The sequence below is a fragment of the Ambystoma mexicanum genome, chromosome 9 (assembly GCF_040938575.1).
Source record: "Ambystoma mexicanum isolate Mex_15411 chromosome 9, UKY_AmexF1_1, whole genome shotgun sequence".
In the NCBI taxonomy this organism is placed as follows: Eukaryota; Metazoa; Chordata; class Amphibia; order Caudata; family Ambystomatidae; genus Ambystoma; species Ambystoma mexicanum.
In genome coordinates, this window is record NC_090931.1 from 722,291,254 (window position 1) to 722,316,540 (window position 25,287).

The window sequence follows — 25,287 nt, forward strand, 5'->3', positions numbered from 1 at the left end:
ATGAAGCATCATTGTCCGGGCTAACATTGCGCTGACAACATTAGAGGACTGTTCGGCGTCTTTATGCCGCTTTTAATGAACTTTGACGCTATTTTATTTTCAAACATTCAATGCACCCAGAACCTGCAGAATCTTGTCTAGGCCAATGTGAGAGTCTATCTGGAGCGCAGCCAGCTATCGGAAGCGCAAGCGGCGGACATTTGATGGTGACAACATTGCATAAATCCAATTACTGCGTACAACCGGCTTTTACTTTTCAATATAAAAATGCTAATGCTCCGCCTATCTGTTTGGAGTTTATTGAGAAGCGATGTGCCACAAAGAACTGCTAATGCTCGGTATGACAAAAAAAAGAGTATTGCTTAAATAATGAGATACACCGTAAAAAAAGGTGTGTGCGCCAACAGATTCCATTCGCTACCATGATGTAGGTGCCACGTTTTCGCTGGAAAGTGCATGGCATGAAAAATGCTTGGCAATTAGATTTGAAACATGACGGTTACGAAAGTGCACTGCAGACCTTCAAGTACAGGAAATAATTTGCTTTGGTTTACTATATTTATATACATTATTTCTTGCAGTTCAGAGGAAAGCAATTTTGTCATTTTCCTAGGGACGCTGCAAATTGTTTCTCTAAACTATAATTTCCCCCCCTTAGTAAACTTTAACAGAAGAACGTTCACTGTACTTTGAGGCTTAACTCAAGTCAAATGAAATCCATATTAGACGGGTTACGTGGAAAGATCCTACTATAGTTTTAGGAAACTGTGAAAAGAGTTTTCTGGCAGTTTTTTGCAAAGCTAATATGATTAAAGTTGTCCTGAGTCAAACATAGTCTTACATACATCAATACACTCCACGCCATGACGAAGGACAACAAAAATGTTCAAATCATTTAAAATAATACTAACTATACTTAACACAAAAGAGGCAACACAACTTCAAATAAAGTGGTAGAGCAGCTGGAAGACTGTTCTGTCAAGACTCAGGCATCTGTGACTCTTTCAAATAATTTGAAAGTTGAGGAACAAATTACAACTAAATTACCGGCATAGGGTCAGATTCCCAAAAATGTGGGCCTCTCAATGATATGCGCCATGGCACAAAGATGTGTCTTCTCCGAGGTGCATTTCATTGGAGTTGGCAAATTGACAAAGAAAACACCAAAAAATGCACGCATTGTGGCACAAAGGAGGTGCAAATAAGTGGGCATTTAATGGTGCATGTATTGAGATGCACACATTTTTGACACAGCTGTCAGGAGCCCAATTTTTAATCTGCAAATTGTGGCATAAGTATCAATTTTCACCTGAAACGTATGCATCTCATCAGAAGCACCAAAAAAGAGTGCATCTACCCTAAAAACACAAGCAACAGATTTTGAACACTGTGTTTAATGTTCAATCTCTTTTTGAATAACAAGTCTGATAATAAGACAATGGATATTATTTTAACTGCAGCTGTGTGGTGGTTTTACTTTGTAAAGTGTGCCAATTCCCATGTGTAGCATAACACTTCCCTTGTTTTAGGCTACACTTCCCAGTATATACCATTCAAATGTCTCAGGTAGTACTTTTGCCATGTCACTCACAAATGTCATAGAGTGATGTCTACGATTGTGTTGATGGAGAGTAGGATTATGTATTTAATTCATATAAAAAAAATTTAAAAACTGGCAGTCATTGTTAGACAGTCACGTGACAAGTGTGTTCTACTTCCCATTTCCCTCGCACTCCTTTACAAGTGGTCTATGGCTGCAGGGGTATGAGGGCTACATGAGTGCCATCAATGGCAACACAAAATACCAGTAACCAGTTATGTCATAAAATGGCCTCACTAATTCTGCTCTGGTTCATGTATAATGATTTACAATAGTGGACTCCCAGCATTAAAGTAACATATTCCAGACAAGTCGGATATGGAGGTAAAAAAAAAACATAAACACATGTACAAGTACAACCTGTAACTCTGAGGGGAATGAAAAATAGCCGGGGAGTGACTCTCCCTTCCATGTGTAATGTGCTAAGGAGATGAGAAACCTTCTGCACTCGGGTATGTAGCAAAAAATATATATACATGTATTCAGTGTTTATTTTTTTACACATTGATGCATATCATAAAACAGAAAACATTGCAACACAAAAGTGACAAATATGGTGTGGTTAGTATAGAGAACATAAAAGTTAATGACCAAATCAAAAATACATTATAATGAACACACTGTATATTAAATACTAGTGTGATTAGTAAAAAATAATAGGTGTTTAGGACGATGCAGGGATTGGTACTCTTGGCCACTGTCTGTCTAGCCCAACTACAGATGTAATCCTATTGCAGGTGTATGCCAGGAGAAAAACGAAGGATGACCAAATTCTTACGTTGTCACGGTGAATCAACTACCGGGTACAAAGCTACTCATAAAGCTAAAAAGCTATGAAGCATACCAGGTCTAAAGCTACTCATCACCATGACAACGTAGGGTTGTCTGCCTACACAAACACAAGATACACAAACACAAGACACGCGCTATCCCCTACGCGGCATATCTATGACAAGATAGGATCGACGATCGCTACATTACGTCCAGATCACCAGGTTGATCATCAGTCTCCTCCAAACAGCTCCACCACATCGGCACACAAATAAGAACGGCAAGGGCATACATATTAGCACACTCAGCGGGTCCCTGATCAACCTTTTGAAATCCGGGATGTGCTACTGATGGCCATCACTCCACATGCAGGTACCAGGACACTGCCAGTTGCCACTGATTGGGATTGGGAGCTGAGTTGTACTCTGAGGGAAGGGTCTTTTCCCCTACACTGTGAGGAACCCACAATTGTGGACATACCCCTTCACACCCCTGCAGGGGTCTTTTTCTTGGCCCGAGGAAGGTGTTTAAGGATTCCACAATTAATGGCATGCAGAAATGTGTATTAATGCCCACAAGATGAGAAGGGGCACTGTTGAACACTTGATTTGAAACATTCACGTAGGCAGTTTTTCAGACATGATTATTGATTGATCGTGTCTCAACATTGAGGGTACTGACAAATATACCCTGGATGTAGTTTTCAGGCGTGATTATTGAAGAATCATGTTCAGAACTCTAGGTTAATGTGAGGTATACCCTGTAGAATGAGTAGCATTACTGTATGCATGTTAATTTCTTTGTTTATACCTTGTGTTTTACCTTTTTTGTTATTAAGATCATTATACAGTATTATGGTTTAAAGTATTACTGTTTTGACTAAATATTTGTTTCACAATTTATACTATGTGACATATCTGTTTTTAGTTGATTATGCATGCCACCAAAATAAAAAAGATATAATTGAGAATCAATTGAGATGCTCTTCGTGACTTCCCCAGCACAGTATCAAATTCCTCAAATGATTAGAATAAACACAACACATTTAATGGGCCTCATTACGAGGTAGGTGGTAAGGGATTATCGGCACTGGTAAGGACACTGGTGCCGGTAATCCCTTACCACCCTATTCCAAGGTCCTTTAGCGGGTCCCTTCCTTAACGCCTGGTTTTACGAGGAGTTATGGAAGGGACCCGTTAAGGGACTTCAGAGCTAATAACGGTACAGCAAATTCCGGTACTGTTATTAGCTCCATCCCCATTCCCATTGAGCCCTATGGGGGCTCGAATGGGAAGGGAATAGTTCCTGGAATGGGGACTTACCGAGTCCTCCAAGGTTGGAATGACCCGGTAAGTCCCTATTTCGGGAACCCGGACCTGGAATGCGGTAAGGGGGTAGCCATCGTGCTAATGGCACCATGGCTACCTCCTACCTCGTAATGAGGCTCATTGACTTGTTTTGTATTTTGACCCAAAACCACCTTGTTGTAATATTGACAGTTTATTCTGATGCAGAGTCTTCACTTTAAGGGGGAGAGTTTATTCTGATACAGAGTCTTCACTTTAAGGGGGAGAGTTTATTCTGATACAGAGTCTCCCCCTTCCATGGGTAGAGTTTAGTTTTATACAGCGTCTCCCCTTCAAGGGGCAGAGTTTATTCTGGTTCAGAGTCTCCCCTTTGAAAGGGGAGTTTTTATTCTGCTACCGAGTCTCCTCCATCAAGGGGAGAGTTTATTCTGATACAGAATATCCCCCGTCAAGGGGGAGAGTTTATTCTGATACAGGGTCTCCCCTTCAAGGTTCGAGAGTGTGGTCTGCTACAGAGCCTCCCCCATCAAGGGGAGAATTTATTCTGATACAGAGTCTCCCCTTCACGGGGGACAGTTTATTCTGCAACAGAGTCTCCCCCATCAAGGGGGAGAGTTGATTATGCTAAGGAATCTCCCCCTTCAAGGCGAGAGTTTATTCTGATACAGTGTCTCCCCCTTCAAGGGGGGAGAGTGTATTCTGGTACAGAGTCTCCTTTTTAAGGGGAGAGTGTATTCTGATACAGAATCTCCCCTGTCAAGGGGGAGAGTTTATTCTGATACAGAGTGTCCCCTTCAAGGGGGAGAGGTTATTCTGCTACAAAGTCTCACCCATCAAGGGGAGAATGTATTCTGATACAGAGTCTCCCCTTTCAAGTGGGAGAAGTTATTCTGATACAGAATCTCCAACTTCAAGGGGCAGAGTTTATTCTGATACAGAGGGCCTCATTACGACCCAGGCGGTAAGTTACCGCCTGGGCCGTGACTTTACCACCATGGCGTAAACTATGTTTACGCCATGGTGGTTGGCGGACTTACCGCCCCATTCCGACCTTGGCGGGGCGGTAAGTCCCCAATCCCCATTTACCCTTCCCCATTCCCATTTTTGCCCCATAGGGCATAATGGGAGTGGGGAAGGCGTTAATTACGCCACCGTAAATTACGGTGGCGTAATTAACTCCATGGTCCCTTAGCGCCATGGATTTTAACACCTGCTAAAAGCAGGTGTTAAGTCCGCCATGGCGCTAAGGGACCTCGTACTCAGGCGGTAAGGGTCGGCGCTGTTTACGCCACCGTAAAACCCTTACCGCCTGAGTTGTAATGAGGCCCAGAGTCTCACCCTACTGCCTCATTATGAGGTCCGCTCGCGGGACCCGCTAAGGACGCCTGGTTTTACCAGACGTCCTTAGCGGGTCCCACGAGCGGTCCAGCATGCTAACAACAGGCCGTCATTAATGGGCCCATTAATAAAAATAATAATTTGGCATTTATATAGCGCTGTGAACCCTGAGGTATCTGCGCGCTGCATATTATTACCTACGGTGTGTGGTGCTCATTTATCGACCTTGGAAGGATGAAAGGCTGAGTTTGTCCCTGCCAGGATTTGAACCTGCGTTAGCAGGCTCTGCACAGATGTCAAAGTGAGCGCTCTACTCGCTGTACCACTCGTTATGAGGCCCATTGTCTCCCCTGTCAATTCTGCTACAGAGTCTCCCCCAGCAAGGGGGAGAGTTTATTCTATTACAGAATCTCCCCCATCAAGGTGAGGGTTTATTCTGAAACAGAGTCTCCCCCTTCAAGGGGATCAGTTTATTCTGGTACAGATTATACCCATTAAGGGTGAGAGTTTATTCTGATACAGAATCTCGCCCGTCAAGGGGTATAGTTTATTTTGATACAGAGTCTCCCCCTTCAAGAGGGAGAGTTTATTCTGCTACAGTGTCTCTGCCATCAAGGGGGAGAGTTTATTTTGCTACATAATCTCCCCCATCAATGGGAGAGTTTATTCTAGTACAGAGTCTCTCCCCATCAAAGGGGATAGTGTATTCTGCTACAGAATCTCCCCCATCCAGGGGAGAGTGTTTTCTGATAAAGAGTCTCCACCTTTAAGGTGGAGAGTTTATTCTGGTACAGAGTTTCCGCCTTAAGGGGGAAAGTTTATTCTGATACAGAGCCTCTCCTTCAAGGGAGAGAGTTTATTCTGATACATAGGGCCTCATTACGAGGAAGGCGGTAGGGGGTCAACAGGGCCAGTATGACGGCTGGCCCCGTTAACCCCCTACCGCCTCATTAAGAGGACCGCTCGTAGGACCCGCTAAGGACGCCTGGTTTTACCAGATGTCCTTAGCGGGTCCCGCGAGCAGTTCAGCATGCTAACAACAGGCCCGTCATTAACGTGCCCGTTGTTAGCATGCTCCCCATTCCCTTTGAGCCGTATGGGGGATCAAATGGGAATGGGGATGGACCGGGTCCGGGTTCCTTGAATGGGGAAATACCGGGCCCTCCAAGGTCGAAATGGCCCGGTATTTCCCCATTCAGGGAACCCGGACCCAGTACCCGGAATGGGGGTAGCCATGCCGCAAAAAGCGGCATAGCTACCTCCTTCCTCATAATGAGGCCCATAGTCTCCCCTTTCAATTCTTCTACATATTCTCCCCCAGCAAGGGGGAGAGTTTATTCTATTACAGAATCTCCTCCATCAAGGCAAGCGTTTATTCTGAAAAAGAGTCTCCCCCTTCAAGGGGGTCAGTTTATTTGGTACAGATCATACCCATTAAGGGGTATAGTTTATTTTGATACAGAGTCTCCCCTTCAAGGGGGGGTGTTTATTCTGCTACAGAGTCTCCCCCATCAAGGGGAGAATGTATTCTGTTACAGAATCTCCCCCATCAAGGGGAGGGTTTATTCTGATACAGAGTCTCCCCCTTCAAGAGGGAGAGTTTATTCTGCTACAGAGTCTCCCCCATCAAGACGCAGAGTTTATTTTGCTACATAATCTCCCCCATCAATGGGAGAGTTTATTCTGATACAGAGTCTCCCCCTTCAAGGGTGAGAGTTTATTCTGGTACAGGGTCTCCGCTTTCAGGAGGAGAGTTTATTCTGCTACAGTGTCTCTCCCCATCAAGGTGATGGCTCAACAATATTTCAACAGAGACTCACCTGACTGGATTTTTCCAAAACCCTCCAAAGAAGAATAAAGACACAGTTTTAAAAAATGCCAGGTTTTGAAGGGTTCAACATGAGAGGAAATACATTTCTTGTGATGGGGGAGAATTTAATTCACAAGGGGAATTTCCATTTCAGAATACATTCTCCCAGGGAGATTTTATTTCAGAATAAAGTCACCAGGGCGAGACTTTATTATGGACGAGGGTTTATTTTGTGACACTGTCTGAAAATGCGTGGGGACCAATTTCAAAATTATGTTTGCGGTCCCCATGCTTACAGCTGGGAAACCCCACCTAAGGCAGCTGTGTGGGGCTTTAATTTTGAAAGAAATGTGTCCTAATTCAAACTCCAGGTTTTGATTTATCCACAAAAAAAGCTGTGAGAAGTTAATATCTATTACGAGGCTATAGAGACCTCTGAGTGCACACTGGAACAGCACACAGGAAGCACATAGGATACCAGGCATCTGATTCAGGCTCTGCATGTGCACTGCCTGGTGCACAGCGTGACACCCCATGTATTTGCCATGTCAGACCGGAAGATGGGTGGGACTTAGTAGTACATGTTTTCATCCTTTTACCATTCCTGTTGCAAAGCACTCTGGTTATGACCTCACACTGTCAAGGAGTTCCCCCCTTCTCACCTAAGTCCGATCTTTGCTGGATTTCTTGATCGATGCCTTCTTTCGTACTGATCGAGTCTTGAATAAAGCGGCACAAGTCTCTTCCGACTCCAGCGTGCGTTCAAGTAGCGGGATGCAGGGATCCAGGAATCCGGGAAATAAACAGGGTGCGCAACTAGCACATGAGTCCAGGAATCAAGAAAGGAAGGAAAGGGACTAGAATTGGGGTAGGGCTAAGAAGCAAGGGAAACAATACCGCGAGTTACGGAACACACGTCAGGTCGCCACTTCTCAATAGCATTGAGACGCATGGAGCCGTGGGGGCGTGGCATATTTATAGGACGTACTACGTCCGCTGTGAAGGCTGGTGCGAGGCGTGTCACATGATTCGGCCATGTTGGGAGAAACAATGAATGCAAGCCCCGCCGTGACAAGGACCAGGAAGTCCAGAAGGGGCGCGTTCTGTGGGTCATGACAGCATGCCTCCTCCGAAAACCTGTTCCACCGGTTTTGCCCGGGTGTATAAGGTGAAATCTTCTGAGTAGTCGAGGGGCCTTGAGATTAGAAAGTGGTTCCCAGGTTCTTTCACTAGGAGGATATCCTTTCCATTCAACTAGGTATTGAAGCTGACCCCGTTTATACCTTGAGTCACATATTCGAGATACTTCATATTCCAATTGGTTGTCGACCAGTAGAGGAGGAGGTCAGCAGGATTTCCAGGAGGATTGGTGGTAGGGTTTTAATAAGGATGTGTGGAATACTGGGTGAATTTTCTTCCAAGAGTCTGGTAGTCTAATCCGGTATGAAACTGGATTGATCATTTCCTTGATGGGAAATGGACCATAGTACAGAGTGGCCAACTTGTTTGGCCGTAGATGCCGGGGTAGTCATTTCGAAGACAACCAGACTTGATCACCGATTGCATAAGAGGACCTGGTCTCCTTTTTAAATCTGCATACCTCTTAGTCTGTGTTCTGGCCCTCTCTAAATTTTCTTTGGCCTCTTGGTGTACGTTGATGAGGGTTTCAATCCAGGAGTCGACAGTAGGTACTGGTGTAGGATGAGGGAGAACAGATGGTAGAACCGATGGATGGAAACCTTGGCTACAATAAAAGGGACTGGTCTTAATTGCTGAATGGTCAAAATTGTTGTAGGCAAATTCAGCCACGGATATCAGGAGCGACCAGTCATCCTGAACCTTGGTGGCGAAACATCGAAGATACTCTTCCAGGGTCTGATTAGCACGTTCTGTGGCCCCGTTGGTTTGGGGCCACAGACGAGAGGGCGCGTTGGATTCCCAAAATGCGACAGAGATGTTTCCAGAATTGAGAGACATATTGAGGTCCTCGATCAGATATGATCTTGGAAGGGAGTCCATGTAAACAAAATATGTGTTCCAGGAAGATTCCAGCAAGCTCGGACGAGGATGGTAGCTTACACAGATGTGTAAAATGAGCCATATGAGTGAACAAGTCTATGGTAACCATGATGGTAGTGTACCCTCGGGAAGGTGGTAATTCCACAATGAAGTCTGTAGCAATGAATTCCCACGGCCTTGTTGGCAGCGATGGTTGCAATAGAAGACCCACCGGTCTCTTGTTATCATGTTTGTTTTGACTGCAGAGAGCACAAGATTTGATGTACTGCTGTATGTCGGTCTTCATTCCAGGCCACCAAAACTGTCTTTGTATAAAACGGAGGGTGTTGGTTATGCCATGATGACCGGAGTGAAGGGTATCATGACAGAGGTTTATCATTCTTTGTTGTAATTTCTGTGTAGGAATGACCAGTGCATTGTCCTTGAATAAGTATCCTTCCTTAACTCTTAGGTTCCATGGATTGTTCCTTTAAACATCCTTCCAGAGGTCAGAGGATTGGGTTTGCACTCGAATTTCTTCCAGGAGGTTGACTGCTTGAGCTACAAAGATCGTGTGGGGAAACATCTTAGGATGGGCCTTGTCTTCAGTAGTTACATAGTCAGGAGATGAAGATAAGGCGTCAGAAATCATGTTTTGTGATCCGGGAACATGAGTGATTTGGAATTTGGTATTGGGCAAAGAAGTAGGCCCAACGCGCCTGATGACTGTTCCTGCACTCCAACGACTGTAGAATTTGAAGATTCCGATTGTCCGTGCGGACCTGAACTGGATATCTAGCACCCAGAAGCAGATGTTGCCATTCAGTGAAGGCCTGGCAATGGCTAACAGTTCCTTTTCCAGGACGGAATAGTGTGTCTCACTGGGAGTCAGAGTTCCTGAGAGGTAAGCAATGGGGTGCTCCAGTTTATCCTCAAGTTCCTGTTTCAAGACCGCTCCTATGGTGTAGTTAGAGGCATCCGTTTCCACTAGGAATGGTCGATTTATGTCTGGTTGGGCCAGGATTGGGGCTTGCGTGAACTCTGTCTTCAATCGTTGGAATGCTTTGTCTTGCGGTGTAGACCAGATAAAGGGGGTGTCTTTCTTCAAGAGGGCAACGATCGGCTGAACAATCTCGGAAAAGGTAGAAATGAACTTCCGGCAGAAGTTGGCAATCCCCAGGAAGGATTGAACTTGTTTCACGGATGTGGAAGCAGGCCATGCCAGTATGGCCTTTACCCTTGAAGGGTCCATACCAATCCCTTCTGGGCTAAGGATGAATCCCAGGTAGTGAACAGAAGTAACGTGAAACAAGCATTTTTCGGGTTTGGCTAAAAGTTTGTGTTCACAGTCGTTCTAATAGTGCCTTTACATGTTCTTCATGCTTTAGAGGATCCTTGGAAAAGATCAATATGTCATCCAGGTAAACAATGACGAAGAGGAATAACATGTCAGAAAACACCCTATCCATAAAACGTTGAAAAACTGCGGGGGCATTAGCTAGTCCAAAGGGCACGACTAGATATTCCTAGTGACCAAAGGGTGTTCTAAAGGCTGTTTTCCATTCGTTTCCTTCCCGGACAAGGATCAAATGATAGGCACCCCGGAGATCCAACTTTGTGAATATTACGGCGCCTTTTACAGCTTCCAGGATATCCGAGATCAGGGGCAGTGGGTACCGATCTTTGAGGGTGCATTGATTTAAGCCACGATAGTCTAGGCAAGGTCTGAGTTCCTTGGTGTCCTTCTTGGGAACAAAGAACAACAAAGCACCCACTGGAGATTTTGAGGGTCTTATGGTGCCATTTTCAAGGTTGGTATCCAGGTATTCTCTGAGGGCCTTTTTCTCTGGTTCGGAAATAATGAACATTCTGACAAAAGGAATCACTGCTGAGGGATCCGTATCTATGGCACAGTTTTCAGGTCTGTGAGAGGGTAAGGCCTGGACTATGGCAGTTGAAAATACATCAGCATATCCCTGATAGGCCTCTGGGACTTGTATGATATTGGAAACCATGAGTGGTATTTTCTGGTCTCTTGGTGGGTCTTTAGGGGGTGTCGAGGAGGGATCCAGGATTAGACAGTGGGACATACAAAACTCTGAGCCTAGGAATAGTGATCCTGCTGTCCAATTGATATATGAATTGTGCTTCTGTAACCAGGGCATACCCAATACCATGGAGTAATGGGCTGACTTAATGATGTCCAATGTAATCCGCTCTTGGTGATGGTTTATGGAAAGTTGGATCTCTTTTGTCTGCAGGCTTATGGGTCCTGAAGAGAGGGGTCTTCCGTCGATTGCTTCCACCGGCTGCATGATGCTTTGTGTCTCATGCAGAATATGATGACTAACAACCCAGTCTTGATCAATGAAAATTCCCATAGCTCCGCAGTCTACCAAGACCAGAATGGGATAGGTCTTATTCTTGGAGGGCGACAGGAAGGCCTGTAGTATCACCAAATTGTTTTGTCTAGGAGAGTTCAAGGATGGAATTGATGTGGAGCAAACATCTCTCTCCCGAAGCTCTGCTCCATCCAGGATCAGGAGCTGGCATTTCCCGAACGCCGAGGAGAGGCTAGAGGACACTGTCTAACCAGGTGTTTGTCTGAGGCACAATACATGCACAACCCCGTATGAATCCTTCTCATTCTTTCTTGTGGGGATATAGTTCCATGGAAGGCTCCTATCTGCATGGGTTCTGGTTCAGAGACTGAGCCTGGGTTTGTGTCCGCCTTAGTGGTACTCTCAAAAGACGGCTTCGGAGGATTAGCTCTGGATTTCTTCTTCTCTGCCTTCCTTTCCTGGATACGAAAATCTATTTGCATAGCAAGGTCCATTCGTGCCTGGAATGAGTTTGGGCGAGCCACTCTGGCCAATTCATCCTTAATCTCCTCATTCAGTCCTCTCCTGTAAAGGGTAAAACTCGCCTCCGGGGACCAATCAGCTTCCTTGACTAATTGTTTGAATCGGGTAACATAGGTGAGCATATCCTGGGATCCTTGCTGAAAGTCTAACAGGCGTTCCTGGGCACTATAGACCTGTTCTGGACGGTCAAACATGGTCTTAAGGGCTTGTATGAAGGCATCATAGACATCTAGAAGAACGTCGCCGGAATTAATGAAGGGTGTGGGCCAGGTTAAGGCGTTTCCTGAAAGGTGGGAAATTATGAAGCCCACTTTAGCCCTGGGAGTTGAAAAGTAGTAGGGCTTAAAAGTAAAGTGAACCAAACATGAATCCCGAAGGGTTTTTGCTGAGCCATCGTACTTGTCCACTACACCACCCAGCAAAACACTTTCTTTTGTAGCAGAATCACGTGATAGAACTAGTTGTTAGAGAGCGACGTTTTCCACCTTTAGATTCTGCACCTCGGTTGGTAGCTCTTGCATGCCACGCATCAGGTCCTTGACAGCTGCTTCCAAGTCCATATCGAGTTCGGTCAGTTGGCGTCTCAAACTGTCAAGGAGTTCCCCCCTTCTCACCTGAGTTCGATCTTTGCTGGATTTCTTGATCGATGCCTTCTTGAGTACTGATCGAGTCTTGAATAAGGCGGCACAAGTCTCTTCCGACTCCAGCGTGCGTTCAAGTATCGGGATGCAGGGATCCAGGAATCTGGGAAATAAACAGGGTGCACAACTAGCACACAAGTCCAGGAATCGAGAAAGGAAGGAAAGGGATTAGAATTGGTGTAGGGCTAAGAAGCAAGGGAAACAATACCGTGAGCTACGGAGCACACGTCAGGTCGCTACTTCGCAATAGCATTGAGATGCGCAGAGCTGCAGGGTGTGGCATATTTATAGGACATACTGCGTCCGCCGTGAAGGCTGGTGCGAGGCGTGTCATGTGATACGGCCATGTTGGGAGAAACAATGAAAGCAAGCCCCGCCGTGACAAGGACCAGGAAGTCCAGAAGGGGCGAATTCTGTGGGTCATGACACACAACAACAGAAGATTGTTGGTGGGAACCTAGGTTGGGTTCATTAAGGTATGACTAGCCTACACCAATCACTGGGGCCCATTGGCTTTAAATCGATGACATGAATGTTTGGGGATCTTAAGTGGAGATGAAATGGAGGATTGGATACAGCAATTAGCCACATTGACCGCAAAGTGTAGTATCAGGCCTTATATGGTATGTTGCAAAAGAAATAATCTCTACAATCCTATAGTTCGGGACACTAAACACATTATGTGCAGGGACATTAGGAGGATTCATGTTTTAAATATCCCTACAGAAAATAAGAAAGCTAAGATAAATACGTTTAAGAATGTATACAGGGGATGGTGTAAGCGCTGGATATTTTCTATTAGAAACCGGGGCTTGCAAGATATGATTAGTGTCCTGTGTAAGCAAAATCTTAAGGATGTATGGAGGGAGGTAAATAAGGCTAAGGCAGTTAATAAAGAGATTATACTTAACCCCATGAAGGAAAGGGAATGGATAGAATACATTTCTCAGGCTAATAGAGTGAATAATTCTTCTTCCCCGCCAGCTTTCTGTTTGAATGGGTGGCATTTGAATATTAGTGAGGATACACTTGAACAAAAGATTCAGAAATTAAATACCCCCAGGGTGCCTGGCCCTAATCTCCTTGCCAATGCGGTATTGAAAATGAACCCTACTATTATGGCAAAATTATTAAAAATCCTGTATGATAAAGTTTGTATTACAGAGAAAATTCCCAGATCGTGGCAACAGGCACTGTTGGTGCCCGTATATAAAAAAAAAAAGGTGAGCGGACTCTACCAGTGAATTATAGGTTCCTTTCCCTGCTAGACACTACAGGAAAAATCTTTGGGACATTTGTGATTGAAGCATTACAAAAATGGGTAGATGACTCAGGCATACTGAGTTTCACACAAACTGGGTTTAGGCCTGGCTGTAGTACTGTCCATAATATTGCGCCAATGGATACCCTTTATAGGGAAGCTTCAGCCACGAAGGGGAGTGCCCTTTATTCCATATTCATGGATTTTAGGACTGCCTTCGATGGGGTCTGTACACAAAAATGTGGGACAAGATGAAGTGTTGGGGATGCCTAGGATGGTTACTCAGTGTACTAAAAGGAATACATCATGATGCATTGGTACGGGTAAGGATGGATAATACTGGTGGATTGTCACCACCCTGTGCTTACTAGTACAGGGGTCAAACAAGGGTGCACAATTGTGCCCCTGCTTTACTGTATTTATACAGCAGACTTACCACTTATATTTAACCAGTCAAAGGGGTGTTTCCCAAAGATAGGGGCCTGGTTGACACCATGAATGTTACATGCAGATGAGCTTGTGTTGTTTAATTTTACTTTTGGTGGTATTAAGGCCATGTTTGAGAAACTCATAGAATACACGATTGATAAGATAAGATAAGCCGGTAAGATAACTCAGCGGGGAAGCCGGTAAGATAGCTCAGTGGGTTGAGCGCTAGCTGCTGCAATCTGATTGTGATCTGCAGGTCACAGGTTCGAATCCCGGCAAGGCTAACTCAGCATTTCATCCTTCTGAGATCGATAAATGAGTACCAGTTTCGGTTCGGAGATATTGTATGTAAATATGTGCTCTGTAAAGTGCTTTACAGTTCTATATAAATAACACATCATTATAATGATTTGACAATATATTTGGAAAAAACGAAGTTAATGACTGTAGGTTCGAAACTGTTAATATGTCTGGTGCTTTCCACTAGTTTGGGTGTAATCGAGAGAGTCGATAAATACCCCTATCTGGGGTTGGAGATGAGCCCCTCGAGAACCTATTCATATATTAAGGAAACTAAGAGGCTTAAAGCAAAGCAGTTAGCTAATTTAATTTGTAAGTTTTCTACTCAAACTGTGGGCTATTCACTAGAGGGCATTATGGTGTTGTATAAACAATGTTTTAGCCCTATGGTACTATACGGACTGGATGCCCTTGCTATGTCAGACTTTTATGGATTGATAGAATTGAAGGACATTTCTGCAGAACAGTCCTCGGTCTACCAAGGTCTATGCCCATGGAATATCTTAGACTCGAGATGGGTTTGACATCACTCAAGGGTCTGGCCATTATGAGGCAGGGAGTATTATATTTGAAAAAGAATACCCTGCTGCAATGTGAATTGCTTGGGATATTGGCCAATATGATGCATTGTAAGCAGAAAAATCTAAGCAGGGATTTCGACACATGGGTTGTAAATTGTCGGGGAAAATAGCTTGGAAACCAGACTTTAGACGTGGTACCTGTTTTGAAACACTAAAGTATATATTCAAAAACAGACTATGTCAATGGGATTGGACAGAAACTTTTGCCCACTTGTATAGCTTGCAGTCCCATGTTGAAGTGTTGAATGTTGTACATACATATTTTAAGGCGCAAAGATACATTACATGTTGACCCAGCCCTGCTTTGAGAATGTTTCAACTGACGTTTAGGACAAATCAGCTGCCTACTCTGGGCATCTTGGGCCAGTTTACAATATTGCTCGTAGGGAGTGCACATGTCGGAAATGTAAAAGTAATAACATGTTGGAAACTTCCAGACACGTGCTTACCGAATATGTGTGATTAGCATTGGCTATTATAGTGATCCTTGGGTGCTTTGTACATGATATTGAAGCCATCAAGTCTGTCCCATTTTGGACATATTGGGGGTCATTATGAGATTGGAGGTATTCATGGCGCTATTTGCGCCATGACTGCCTCCAATAACGGGACCGAGTCCGGTGTGGTGCAATGGGGACTTTCCGGTCTAGTCCGACCCTGGCGGGACCCGTAAGTCCCCATTGCACCATCCATTCCCCATTCCCATTTGAGACCCTACAGGGCTCAATGGGAATGGGGAAGTCGCTATTTACGGGCCTGCTAATGGCAGGCCCGTAACGCGGCCTGGTCCCCTAACGGGACCCATAAGGGATGTGTGGTCCGACGACACGTCCCTTGTGGTTCCCGTTAGGGGACCTAAGAATCGGGCGGTAGGGGATTACTGGCACCAGTCTCCTTACCGGTGCTCGGTATCCCCTATCACCCGACTCGTAGTGACCCCCATTGTCTGAACAGTACGAATGGTAAGGTGCATCTTGCCCTGTTTAGACTGTGAAAAATGATTTGGCAAATGTTGCCAAGTATACAATCTAATGCCATATTGTACTTAGCAGTTGTTTCTCAGGCTGGGTGATAGACTGAGCTTGGCATATGTAGTGATTATCAGAGATTTTAATAGGTAAGCTGGCTTGTACAATTTCACTATTTATGATTTTAAGAATGATGTGAATTGTGTTATTGTGTTATTTTCAGGGATAATACCGATACAGATAAATCACTGTGCTGATGATATTATGGTTTCGACGATACATGTTTATGAGTTGTTATTGTTAAGAAAGGAAGAAGGCATACTATGGCAAAAGGGAAAATGCACACAGTTGCACTGTGAACAACTCTGAATCTAACAACGTGTATATAATACCCAAGTCTTGTGTATATATGTAAAACCCAGGAACGTCAATAAGGTAAAACAGTATTACCAATCTAGGAAAAGGGATGTGGGGTAAACACTTAGGACCTCCTTATGGCTGAAAGGAAAAGTCGGCAAACTCTTTACCCACTATGCTCTTACAGATACTGACAGCGCTAACCCACGTAGCGGGCAAGCAAGGACAGATTCTGTGAACTGACAATCTGTAGAATACTGAATAAGGAAATTATAAACAGTACTCACGAGGACCGGAAAGACCACTTGAATGTCAGTGATTTCACGAACCCTGTAGATCAAACAGGGACCCAGAAGGCTGTAAAAGCAAAGGGTTAAAGATAACAAAATACATAAACCCTAGTAAAAGGCAAGTCTGAATTGTGATAATAAATCGTGAGGAAAACTAAAGGGGAACACTCTGGAACTTGTAACAACAAACCCACACCTAATAATCAATGGAAAATGAATGCAGAAGTGCAAAGGAAAACATGGAGTGGAATCTCAATAAAGTAGGATCAGGAGCAGGGAAAATGATATCACAAAAGGAAACCTTTCCCACCCAATCCAAGGAGAAAAGGCAGTAACTAATTCTACGAAAGTAAATATTAATACATCATGCTTTTCAGTAACCAGGGCAGCATAAAGGGACAGAAAACACAGGCAAACTGGGCTGCATCAAATAGTAAAGTACAGAGAAAGGCTGTCTGCAGACAGAGGAAGACAGAAAGGGAAATTCAGAAAGCATAAATCAAATAAGAGCATAAATCCGAAATCCAGGACAGAGGAACAAGATACAGGAACTAGTAACTGGGCACAAAGCTAGGAACAGGAACTAGGTACAAGGCATGGAACTAGGAACAAGGAACTGGAACTAGATACTTGGCACAATATCTATGAACAAGGAACTGGAACTAGGTACAAGGCACAGACACTAGGAACAAGGAACTGGAAATAGATACTTGGCTCAATATCTATGAACAAGGAACTGGAACTAGGTACAAGGCACAGAAACTAAGTACAGGAAACAGGGACTAGTCACAACAGGAACACTGCTACAATGACCAGCGCCGGACTGAAGCAAACTGAGGCTTTTAAAGCTGCTTAACGAGCACACCCCTCAGGCGTGCCGCCTGCTGCACCGGCAGCCACAGGTGTTGCCTATCCTCCTCCCAGCATTGTGCTGCAAGGGAGGAGATGATGCAGTGAGCCAGGCATTCTGGGAAGCAGGAGGTGAAGCAGTGAGCCAAGGCATTCTGGGAAGCATAGTCATTTGATTTAAGTAGCATGCCGGATGCCAGGGAGGAGATGAAGCAGTGAACCAGGCATTCTGGGAAGCAGGAGGTGAAACAGTGAGCCAAGGCATTCTGGGAAACATAGTCATTTGATTTAAATAGCATGCTGGCTGCCAAAAACCAGGAATGGATCCGGAAGGGAAGTAACTGGGAAAATAAGGTTTTAACGCTCCCAATTCATCAGAGCACTGTAACATAGGGTTCGAAGGAAATGTCCAGTAAGGAATAAACCCCAGAACATGCCCCCAAGTGGCGGGGACGGGAACGAAGGGAGCGAGCCGTGACACTATACCCCCTTCCACGGCCGACTCCAGGCGGCCGTTACTCGCACAAAACATCTTCTTTCCATGACTGGAGCGCTTCGTCTTCGGAGGTGGCACAGACGAAAACAATGATCCACGGGCAGAAGCAGAAGGACTGGAATGAATAGAATCAGGCTGCAGTCTATAAGAGTCATAGGCAGGTTTTCGGTAAGGAAAGGACTCATGGGTTGAAGAAAGGCATGAAGGACTTGCAGGACCCGAAGCAGAGTCGGAAGGTCCGGGAAGCTTAGTCACTGGAAGAGGATATGCATACATCTTTGAGGAGAGAAGCAGGCTGGTGCTACATGCCTTAGACAACGGTAGAAGTTCTGTTAGCCTCACTGCCGAGAGTGGACACACAGGAGGTGAGGAAACAGCAGGTTTCAGGAAATGTTTATGTTCGGAAGAGGAAGCTGGCGGCTGAGGTAGAGGTTCGGATACTCTGTCATCCATCTGGGTAAAGGTTTGTGGTTGAAAGTGACAAAGATTCGCCTGCATAAGTTCCATGCCTTGGAGGTCTGGAGATCCAATGGGTTGTACGAGGCTGCCACTCCGGTTGACAGTCATGTAGCCAGTCAAGTAGCCACCTTGTTGCACGTGGGATACAACCGCAGGAACGTTTGGCATACCGATAGGAGTGATAGACGCAGTACTTGGTACATCAGGCACACTCGAAGCTGGAGCAATAACAGACACATCTTGAACTGCAGCAGTCATATCCAACCTTTGGCTACTAGCACCCGAATGGTGCAGCAGTAGGGGAACCGTGCCCGTCCCTTCCTTCAGGCTCATGTGAGATCCGGCAACAAAAGGGCTGTCAAGCGGTTTATCCAAACCGGCCCCCAAATGTGAACCGTCCGGCCCGTTATCCTGGTTGGCTGCTTGTTCGATGTCTAGGCCATGGCTGATGGTATCGGTCACCCTCTTGTAACACTCCAGGCAAGTCCAACGGCCTTGCATGTAAGGCTCTCCCAAGTCATGAACCAGCTTGATGTTTTTGGCAGGAGTCTCAGACTCAGATGTAGCATATGCGGGAGGTGCTAATTCTACAGACAAGCAGTTGGGGAAATTAGCTTGTGTAAAAGGCAGGCCTTCTGGTGATCCTCCTGAAGCATAGGATGGGCAGATTGGATGTTCATCCGTAATAAATGGCTGGGATTTAGGAGGTAGCTCTGAAGTAGATGAATCTGCAACATGATCAAACAGAGCAGACAGGTTCACCTCCGATATTGGCAGGGAGGCTGAGCAGGATACAGGTCTTTCATGAACTGAAGCCAAACTAGCAGTAGGCTCTGGGACCGGAGACACGCACTCAGGATGTGCTACCAGAGGCTTCATGGCTGAAGGATAAACTGCTGGATGAGTCACTGTATCTGAAAACAGGCATGCCAGAGGAAATTCAGAGGCTGAGGGCATGCAAGCTGGAGCCGTCTCGTTAGTTGAAGACAAACTTGTCAAGGTCTTTGGCTCTGACCACGTACATGGTGAAGGCTCTTGAGTGACTGGCAGATATAGCAATTGTTCATTGATTGAAGACACGTTTGACAATGATGACTGCAGAGCCGTGGACTGGGTAGTCGAAGAGTCAATAGTTGTAGAAGGACAGACTGAAGTCCCAGAAGTCGACAGACATATTTGTGAATCAGGAATGGAAAGCACCTTTAGGGCGGTTGACTCCATGACACCATTAACCAAAGACTGAGCTGGACCCATGCCGCACCTTTCCTTAGTGGATGACATAGAGTCATTTCCAAAGTCTCTGTTAATCAGGATTCCGTCAAGTGTCCATTCCTTTGTCTTAACTTCTGAAGGTGGCAGATTATCTATCAACAGTTCAGGAATCGCTTGCCTGGTCCTTGTTTTAGTATACTGTGGAATGAGTCCATCAAAACAAGAAATATGTACTGTCTTTGATTGTTCATTGTGACAAAATTTGGCAGAAGGAGGAGTGAACACAGAGGTAGCATCGTTTTCCACATCAGCTTGAATGTTTACTTCAGTCTCAGCAGCTGGATCAAGGGCTGAACCTAAGCCTACAGTAATGACTGATTCTGTGTACGCATCCATTGTGGATTGTGTTCGGAATACAGAAGCATGTATGTGTTCAAACTCTGAATTATGACTGACTGCTACAGAGGAATTCTTAGGCAAAGGAGTGACTTGTAAATCTTCTACTAACAGCAATTCTTGACAAACGGTAGAACAATTGTCAGAATCTGTATTCTGAATAAGTGCTGTGCAAGAAAGAGGACTTTCACTCCCAATAGGTTTTTCATATTGACAAGTATCATGACCTACTAAAACCTCCTCACTCAGAGATTGAACAGTATTCACTTCATCAACGGATAAAGTTTGAGGTGTAGTCAGAAAAAATCGTAAAGTTTTATTCTCCTCTAGTAAACTGATGTATTCTCGTCTTAATTCCTCAAATTCAACTCTTAACATGCCCAGGCTTAACTGTACATCCCTATCAGTAGTCACAAGGGAAGGTATGGTGGCATCGGGGCTGGAACCTGCCCTAGTCATCTGGACGTGTACTGATTGTACATCGTCATTTACTGCTTGCAGGTCTTGTGATCTATACTCTCGCTTACCGACTTGGTCTGTGTTACCCTTAAGTAAACTACTGACATCAGACCTCTTGACATTAGGGACTACAGTAAGTACTTGTGCAGAGGAGTAAGCAGTTGGCTGAGTGCTGAAAACAGAAGTTATGTAATGAACCCCTTCATTCTTTATGTTTGAATCATGAAACTGTTCAATCTGAGGTAAAGCACAACCGGAATCATGGGGTTCAACAACAGATGTACTCATATTTAGTAAATCTAACAGTGTTTTATTTTCCGCTGCTAAGGCTTGTGCGGACATATCTGGATCAAAATTAAAAACAGAATTAGGATCAGGCAATGCATGATGGGCCAGGCGATGGGTATAATATTTTGCACGTAAATACCCATTCGTGTCAAGGAGTTCATTTAAGTCTGGATCAGTGTTTTGATTATCACAGGCAAACGTAGTCATAACTTTCTGTACACATTTTTTAGTAGCCTTGCTACCCTTCTTTCTTGATCTGGCCGTATACAAACGGGAAGAAGGGCTGGTCATTCTGTTAAGAAAGGAAGAAGGCATACTATGGCAAAAGGGAAAATGCACACAGTTGCACTGTGAACAACTCTGAATCTAACAACGTGTATATAATACCCAAGTCTTGTGTATATATGTAAAACCCAGGAACGTCAATAAGGTAAAACAGTATTACCAATCTAGGAAAAGAGATGTGGGGTAAACACTTAGGACCTCCTTATGGCTGAAAGGAAAAGTCGGCAAACTCTTTACCCACTATGCTCTTACAGATACTGACAGCGCTAACCCACGTAACGGGCAAGCAAGGACAGATTCTGTGAACTGACAATCTGTAGAATACTGAATAAGGAAATTATAAACAGTACTCACGAGGACCGGAAAGACCACTTGAATGTCAGTGATTTCACGAACCCTGTAGATCAAACAGGGACCCAGAAGGCTGTAAAAGCAAAGGGTTAAAGATAACAAAATACATAAACCCTAGTAAAAGGCAAGTCTGAATTGTGATAATAAATCGTGAGGAAAACTAAAGGGGAACACTCTGGAACTTGTAACAACAAACCCACACCTAATAATCAATGGAAAATGAATGCAGAAGTGCAAAGGAAAACATGGAGTGGAATCTCAATAAAGTAGGATCAGGAGCAGGGAAAATGATATCACAAAAGCAAACCTTTCCCACCCAATCCAAGGAGAAAAGGCAGTAACTAATTCTACGAAAGTAAATATTAATACATCATGCTTTTCAGTAACCAGGGCAGCATAAAGGGACAGAAAACACAGGCAAACTGGGCTGCATCAAATAGTAAAGTACAGAGAAAGGCTGTCTGCAGACAGAGGAAGACAGAAAGGGAAATTCAGAAAGCATAAATCAAATAAGCGCATAAATCCGAAATCCAGGACAGAGGAACAAGATACAGGAACTAGTAACTGGGCACAAAGCTAGGAACAGGAACTAGGTACAAGGCATGGAACTAGGAACAAGGAACTGGAACTAGATACTTGGCACAATATCTATGAACAAGGAACTGGAACTAGGTACAAGGCACAGACACTAGGAACAAGGAACTGGAAATAGATACTTGGCTCAATATCTATGAACAAGGAACTGGAACTAGGTACAAGGCACAGAAACTAAGTACACGAAACAGGGACTAGTCACAACAGGAACACTGCTACAATGACCAGCGCCGGACTGAAGCAAACTGAGGCTTTTAAAGCTGCTTAACGAGCACACCCCTCAGGCGTGCCGCCTGCTGCACCGGCAGCCACAGGTGTTGCCTATCCTCCTCCCAGCGTTGTGCTGCAAGGGAGGAGATGATGCAGTGAGCCAGGCATTCTGGGAAGCAGGAGGTGAAGCAGTGAGCCAAGGCATTCTGGGAAGCATAGTCATTTGATTTAAGTAGCATGCCGGATGCCAGGGAGGAGATGAAGCAGTGAACCAGGCATTCTGGGAAGCAGGAGGTGAAACAGTGAGCCAAGGCATTCTGGGAAACATAGTCATTTGATTTAAATAGCATGCTGGCTGCCAAAAACCAGGAATGGATCCGGAAGGGAAGTAACTGGGAAAATAAGGTTTTAACGCTCCCAATTCATCAGAGCACTGTAACATAGGGTTCGAAGGAAATGTCCAGTAAGGAATAAACCCCAGAACATGCCCCCAAGTGGCGGGGACGGGAACGAAGGGAGCGAGCCGTGACAGTTATATGCAGTATAATTCATTGTGTTTTTATTCATTCAAATGTATTAGTAGTTGCTAAATAATTGTTTGTAAATGTTTAATTACTATATACAAATAAATAAATAAACACATTGGCTTTAAAAGAGGTTTGAACCCCTCTTGTGGCCGATCACCTGAAGACTTTGCAAGGAGTAGCAAGAATAACTCATTGGGACCCTGGCTAGAGGTACAGTCTGACTTGCATCTTACACCAGTGAAGGAAGGTCAGGAACTCCAAGGGGGATGCAAGATCCCTCCCCTAAACATCTACCAGGGAACAGAGGTTGATACTGAATACAAAGGACCCTCCAGAAGCTCTGGAACCAGTACCCATCCAGCACACAGTATCCCCTGCTAGCCTCTGCGACCAAGCTTCCTAGATGGGAAGTGCCAGAGAGTCTCTGAACCAAACCAAGGACAAGGCTGTTGCCTGCAACAATCTACTCAGCTTTTGACTGTCCACCTTAAAGGATGACACAAGCCCAGTGAAGAAGCCAGGAGGAATGATCCGATAAGCATCAATCAGCATCCACCTTAAAGGACCTTTTCGAGGAGGTCGAACCCATTGAGCTGCAACTGACTGCACCACTGACTGTTGTCACGCGGCAGTCACTCACGCCGTCCGAGACACCTCAATCAGTGCTTCAGACCCGCCAACCAGCACTATGACAATTCCTGACCGTGAACCTCTGTTTTGGCCAGCCTGCAGCCATCCGTCCAACCTCGCTCACCGAACTGCTGCCACTTGATACCCACAGCTGTCTCCTAGCTTGAACTCTGTTGCAGAAGCTGCAAAGCATCCTGAAACTGACTCGATGCTGTTGAGTACCAAGAACTTCTCCTACCACAAGATACATTGTGGTTCTGCCCCCCTGCTCCTTCTTTAAACGCCCTTAGTGACAATCTATGATCCATTACTCCCCTTGTATTAAAACCAAGTATCCTTGAACTATTGAGATTAATTACTTGACCGACTACCTACTTGTCCGTATCCAGAGCACATCCCCTTTCCTACTTGAAACTGCCGGTCCTCTGCATTCCTTTACAGGGTGGGTTGTATTTTGTAGGGTGCTAGAACTGTGTTTTGAAAAATAATAAAGTAGATATTTGTATACAAACTTGACTGGTCAGCCCTTTTTATCATTGGGTAATAATTGTATTTTCACTGTGTTGCACCTAACGATCCATGACCATGCAGAGATAAGCCTGCCGTTCCGTCCACATTACCAACATTGGACAAGGAGGTTTATAATGGACTTGTGTTTTCAATATGTTTGGATCCCTTCTGATGTACTAGAGGTGTGGGGCTGATTGATGATTTAGAAACCAATATTCATCCCTGGACCACTGGTGCCCTGGCAGTTGATTCGTCACACAAGGACACAGCCTTGTAGCGATCTATGTTCAACATTGAATCTATCAATACAAAGAGCTCCACAGGCAATTTGAAGTTAGCTGTGCCCAGTGGCTACATTGTGTTTTCACCCTGCCTTGCTAAAATAGAACTTAGCTGGCCCAGTGGCTGCATTGTTTTTTCACAGTGCCTTGCGAAAATTTAATTTAGCTGGCCCAGTGGCTGCATTGTGTTTTCACCCTGCCTTGCTAACATTGTACTTAGCTGTGCCCAGGGCTGCTTGGTGTTTTCATTAGCTGTGTGCACTTCCCTCTGTCTCCCTCCCCTCCATTGTGCCCCCAACCCCATCCCACACCCTTCCTCCGTGTGCCTTAGTACTTCAAACTGGTAAGCGTCCTCACCACCACTGTAACTGATTATGTTGCTATCCATCTCTCCTCCCCTAACTGCTTCTCTATCTCCCATCCTTCCTCTATCACTAAATCTGGCCAGAGGAAACTTAAAAGGACATATTTGGCTCCATCCTAGGCCTTCCTACTGCAGACACCTATATCACGGCTTCCGCCAGAGAGACTCTCACTGACATCCATTTCTTTGTTAAAGCACCTGACCTATGGACTCGCTACATGGTCGACTTTCTCTCTCCTATCGCCTCATCTTACATTAATAGTGGCACTCACTGGGAGCTTCTGTTTGACCTCTTTGCCATTTGCAGGGTCATCATTAATGTCTATTTCAATGGAACCTTCATGGTTCAGGGTCCTCAACCCAACCTTCTTCTCTTTGACAGGCTCCTCCCTCGCCTCTCTAACCTCACCTCTCCCTCTGGCCAGACTCACTCACCTTCTGTGCCTACTTCCTCCTCTGCACAGGCTTCCTTGCCCACTCTGCCTACCTCCTCCTCTGCACAGGTAGCGTGAGAACACAAGTTGCAAAGCCTTTGACAGAGAGGAAGGGATTTTCCGGATACCCTTGTTTGTCTCCTAGAAAGTCCCGAAAGGAGAGAGGCTGCTGACAATAAGCCACCATAAAGTAGCACATGTTTCATCACTAAGGGAACCCTGTCCAGAGTGAGCCAATGCTGCATAAAAACATTCAAAGTTGAGGGCAAGCGTTCTAGGGCCAGCACTAGACTCAGAGCCCAATTATCCTTGTGGGTGGGTATGTTTGATCTTAATAAAAACTCAAAATATTTTTTTTTAAAGATAACATATGAAGGCAAGGATTATCTAAAACACAGTGGATCTGATTTACAAAGATGTTCTAACA